The following is a 6,000-nucleotide window of genomic DNA, read 5'->3' as shown; positions in this document are numbered from 1 at the left end:
AATGTGTTTTGCAGGTTGTGTTTTCTCATATGTACATTTGTTTTCGCAAATGCAAATTTGTTTCGGGTTTTGTAAAAGTGTTTCACATCTTGTTAAATTGTTTTCTGAACTGTGACTTAGTCTCAAGCTTTGTAAAAGCGCTTCAGATTTTGTAATGTTGGTTTGCACCTCCCCGCCACCTTACTAATGTGTCTGCTAGGACTCCGCTTTGTCTGATGACCTTCACTCATTGCTTGTTGACTCACTGTATGATGCTTCTGTAACCGCCTGTAAAAGCTGGCAAGTGATACCACCACTTTCTGTTGAAACCAGGCTGACCACTTGATATTTTGCTTCACTATTGTTCTTCTTTTTGCATGAGGCCATATGTTTAGTGATGTGCCCCGGTTACTCCTGCAGTGAAGCAACCCCATAAAATGATGCTGCCACCGCCATACTTACATATTACCACTGTATTCTTAGACTTGGAAGCATTTCCCTCTTTTTTGCAAATGTACCAATGGTCATTAAGCTGCAACACTCCTGTTTTGGTTTCATCAGACCACAGAACATGTCTCCAAAAATGTATGTCTATGTCTCTGCATGCATTTGCAAAAAGTCTGCCTTTAATATATGGCTCTTGAAGTAATGTTTTCTTCCTTTCAGAGTAGCCTCTTAGCTTGTGTCTGTACAGGACTCTTAATAACTCCAATTAATTTAAGTATTTAGATATTTTGAATCACCTCAACAAAACATTAAAAAATGAAATAATCTGGGCTTTCAAAGTGTATGTAAATATGTGGTTTCAACTGTATGCTGTTGGATTCTGTTTCAGATGTGCTTCTTCCAAATCAAGTCATTTATACTCTGATTCTGGATCTGCATGTGGAACATCCAGCTTGGACAACTCCATTCTAGGGAATATACCTTTTTTTTTTTTTTTTTTTACATTGTCTATTTATTTCAAATTAGAAGCCCCTTCATAAATGCTTCTTGTGAACACTTTAGAAAAGAAATATTCCAGTATACAGATACATAAAAAACGTCTTTGTTTGGAAGTCAAAGGGCAGTTGTGAAAAATTATATAATCTCTCACATTGTCATAAGAAAGCCAAGTCTAACATCTGGATTTCCCACCCACTTTAATTATTAAATGAAAAAATACTCTATGAAATACGAAACAATAAGCATTAATAAAATGAAGTTATGAGGGCAAATTTTTAATCGAACACCAAACAATCTGATCTCTGCAAAATGTTTATTTAGTCTTCCTTGAAAACATAAAAAACTATATTTTCCCTCACCGCCTGCACCCACGAGTGACAAACAGCACAAGATGAGGGCTGGCCAGACTTCATTACGATTTGTTTTTCCATCCAGGACCCGGAGCAGGAACCACCTCAGTGGGCCCCTAGAGTTCAAATCTGTGCTGCAACCAAATCAAATAAGCCAGGTCCAAGTACCCACTCCTAACTACTACCAGATGTCTGCCCTCTTCTAATACCCAGAGAAAACACACACCTTCCATGTGATTGGCTGAGGGGTAGCCCCAACTGATAGGTGGGAGCTGTCATCCAAAAAACAGATGTGCAGGCTGTGAGGAGAGAATACAGTCGCAACCCGAGGCCGCACTCAAAGGTTAACAGAGCAAAGGTTTAGTTATGCAGCAGAACTCTGCATTTGATACCAACTGGGAGAGGAGGCCAAGAACCTCTAAGAGGCATGCGGAAAAGGGATTGCTCTTTTTAATGCACTATAGGATATCTTCACGTAACTACAACTCTGTTTGGAATTTATTCAGGCTTTTTAACACAACTGTGTCAACGTTAAAAATTCACACTTCAGTTTCAGGTCTGATAAATGGGAAACACAGTGCTCCAATTACTGAAAATGATGAAATGTAAGTAACCCCAACACTGTCATCGTGTTCATTATTAACACAGAGGTTAGGTGTGATTAAAGTGTCTCATTGAAAGAATAAATGACACGCCTCAGAGTGGATCAACTGGGAGTTTCTCATTCAAATTTCACTCAGTAGATCAGAGAACCTGAGGCAGCCCTGAGGCTCAGGGATGTGCTCTCTAACAAACACCATCATTTGCTTTATTTCAGGTCTTTCAGGTTTATTAGAGTCATCTGGTGTTCAGCTGTTTGTTTCTTCCTGGATTACCATTATTGGGCCATTGTCCATTTTGACCGGAAACTAACTGGTACTACACCTCCCAGCATGCATCACAGCTCAACAGGCGTTGCAGCTGTGACCATTTTTCCTCTTTGTTTTTGTTCCAGTCGACTGTCAATGGTCCATCATATTTTCCCCTTTGAGGTGGAGAAGGTGACCTTTCTTGAGTTTATCACGGACACGTAACGAATAAGGCCCCCCCCCCCTCCAACCTGCTGCTCCAAAGAAGACGACACCAAAGTAATTTCACTTTTCTCTGTTGGTAATGTAGAAATAGCTTGGGCGGGATAAAATGGAATACTTTAGGGTGATTTAGAATCGCCATTCATTTAACCCTTGGTGTTTTTAAGTTGTATGTTATGTATGTATGTTACATGCAATGTTTAGGTTGAAAGGTGATTGCTTTGAATATAGTTGCACTGCGAAGCATGGCTGCGCTCTGCAAAGTTTGAATGTGTATGTGTGTGTACCGTGTTTGGATCAACTGAGCGCTGACTCAGTTGGAGTTTAAGTGGGGTTTGAAGCAGACTGATGCTGCAAACTGAGCCACGTGTTCATAAGTGTTTTATGACCCTTTGTTTCGAGACTAGTCTGTTATAAGTTGTTAGTGGCTTCACATCAACGGACCGAAGAAGGCTTAACCGTTTAGTAATTCTGCTTCACTTTCTGAGTTAACCCAAATTGTTATTTTATTCCTATTCTGTCCATAAACAGCTGGTTTGATCTCCATCTACACTCAGTATGCATTTTCATTTTTGGTTATTCATTTACTCCCTTATGTAGAATAGTATATGCATAATTAGGTGAAGGTTGTTGGGCCAGAATAGTGAATTGTAACAGTGGACTATTGGTTTAATAAATGTTCATATAGATAAAGAGACAGAATTTGTGTTTATTTTGTGCAATTTATTTCTTCTGAATTATGATTTTTTATTATAATTTTTAATAAATATTTCTAATCAATAATCATAATCTCTTACACTATGTTAGATGTTTTGGTTTGTCATCTCTGTTTTCTCCCTTTTCATGTTACTTTGGTAGTCTCATTGTTTACTTGTTTCTATTCACTTAGATGTTTCTGTTACCTTCCTGCAATCCCTGCTTATCCGTGTTAATTCACTCTCCCTCAGTTGTCTTCAGTCCCTCTCCCGCCAGCTGATCCTGATTCCGCTCTGACTTACTCCCTCTGTTCATTAGTCCATTTTCTACCCTAACTCAGTACTTATACTCTCTGGTTTCATTGTTCTCCACTGGTTCCTCCTGAAAACGTCCCTGGAAACTATTCTGTTTACCTGCCTGTGTTCTATGTCCTGTTAAGTTTGTAAGACTGTTTATCATTAAACTGTTTTCATCTACTTCACTACGCTCTGCATTTGGGTCCTGCTTGTCAAGATGTTTTTGCGTAAAATCAATTAAACCTGTTGGCCTTGATTATAGACATAATTACCATGACCTGGGACACTTTGGCAATTATTGCACTTGACTTTTGACCTCATGGTTTAACTTTTAACTTTTATTTTATTTAGTTTTATTATTATATGATGTAAATTCTGAACGCCCTAACTGGGATAATAAGGTATCTATTGTATTCTATTCTAAATAATTGTTGCATTTAGCAGTTGTTTACAGAGAAGTCAGTGATTGTTCACATAGGATATTGCAGTGGGAGGCAGTGCAACAAGAATAATCCTTCTGTTTTTACAATTAGAGTAACTACAAAATAGAAAAGTAAGACAGTGTAAAACTGTGATACTTTCATATCAGACAGACAGGAAATGCTTTAGATGTTCCTTGTTTCACACCGGAGAATCACTGGTGGTATATTGTCTCCAGCCTCTGTTTCTCCTGCATGTTACCCTCAGCTTCTTTCTAGATAACAGCCTAATGTGAACATGACAAAAGCTTAAAGGTTATTAAAAATCAAAAGTGTTTTCATAACTTTAAATAATATTTTTAAAGGTTATAAAATACTGTGTACATAAATGCTTTAAACTAGAGCTAAGATTGTAGAAGTCCAGTTTGTTCTTGCCGCGTCTTGGTTTGGCCCCTAGCTTCAGCCTCCAGGACCATCTCATCTGGATTTAAACTAAATGAAGATGGCAAGTCATTTATCGGCAACAGGTAAGATATTAACTGCTTATAACCTTTTACCAGAACCCCAATTTAAAATTCTGAAATACACCTTTAAGGACTTGTTTGTTCCAGTTCTTAACCCTTCTTAGCCTTTTGTTGAATATACTTGTAGTCATGGAGAAATAAAAGAACTGAAATACAATTATAGGAATGTCTGAAGTCAAACAACAAATATAAACAGATAATTACATCTGATTAGCATAATTTGAAGTCAGCTTGTAGGAGGAGAAACCTTAAGCCAGAAGAACAAGCCTGACATGAGTTTTATGGAAGTTTAATGTGCAATTTAAATTAATATAGATGGTGATCCTGGTCACATGACTGACGAAGAAGAAAAACAGAGTACAAATGTGAAGGTAAAAATGGGCCCTTTATTCTGGCCCAGCTGAGTTACATTCCACAGACACATGGCCATAAAGTCTCCCTCAGGAGTTCTCATCTCTTCTCACAATCTTAATAACAGACTCTTCCATAAAGCCCAGTCACAGTTAGGTCAGACCTGGCTATGGTTTCTGTCTCTTCACATCTACTGCTACTTTCACTAACCCCCACAACACACACACACACCCAGAGTGTAGACCTTGCTCTGGAGTTAAGATGAAGGCCGCTAATGTCCTACAGAGAGCAATGATTACTTGCACAGCTCTTATGAACAGGCTTCAACAAACAGCCTTTGGACAAAACACCTTTCACGTGAAGATCTCTGCTTCTTTTTGTAGAGGCTGTCAGGAGCACAGAGTCAGCAGGAGAGCCTCTTTCTCTAGCAAAACCCTCTGATCCTTATAAAAGTCTAGTTCGTCTGATTGCTCTGGTGTAAACAGTGCTGTCCCCAATCTGGAGATCCAGCAACGCTCTACTGCCCTGCAGAGAGTCTGCACCCTATATGGTCAGCATAGTAAAAACACTCAGGGTTAGGACCCCAAACAAATTATTCACGAGGACCTCTGTTTATGAAAGTGTCGACATCACTACGTCTCACATTTTTGTGAAGGTTCCTGTCCTTTTTGGGAACCCAGCTGCACAAAATCTACCCCTCGCAGAAAGCCTAAACATTGAGCTAGCGTTTGCCACCCAGATTTATGTGCACATCTCAATGTTATAAACCCCTTATGATCAATATATCACAGAGAAGATTAGCGCTGACGTTCATTAAAAATGTCACACATTCCTCTCTCCCTGTGACATCTCTGCAGACCAGCAGATGTTGCTCACCATCAGTTTACATCAGCTGTTCGCTTCGTTGCACATGTATATATGTTTCTTTTTTTAACACAGTTTTCCAATAATGAGGGAAATTTACTGGCATGCTAACACCTCAGCGCTGCTGTAAATCACACATGGATACAATGCTGAGCAGAATACTGCAGCCTCGTTCTGTAGAGCTTAGAGCTACTAGACACCCAGACGGTGTTTGGGTTGGTTTACTAATGCATTACCCAGCTGCACCGTCTGCTATTAAAGACCAAAGTTGATCTGTTTGAAAATTCTTTTAGATTGTCGGCATTTTCAGCTGTGTTATTATATACTTGTAGCAAAGGTTTACGTTGCACCAGCTAAATCAAAATCCTCTGAAAGATTATTAAAGGTTATTAAAGACACACGATTAGTATATTTGGAATCATTACATGTTAAACGTTGTGCACCGTATTTGGCGAAAAAGATGTCTGTGTTGTTGGTAGACATAATATGTAAGTTTATCCCATTTG

Source organism: Girardinichthys multiradiatus, chromosome 9, assembly GCF_021462225.1.
Source record: "Girardinichthys multiradiatus isolate DD_20200921_A chromosome 9, DD_fGirMul_XY1, whole genome shotgun sequence".
Taxonomy (NCBI): Eukaryota; Metazoa; Chordata; class Actinopteri; order Cyprinodontiformes; family Goodeidae; genus Girardinichthys; species Girardinichthys multiradiatus.
This window is presented reverse-complemented; position numbering follows the sequence as displayed.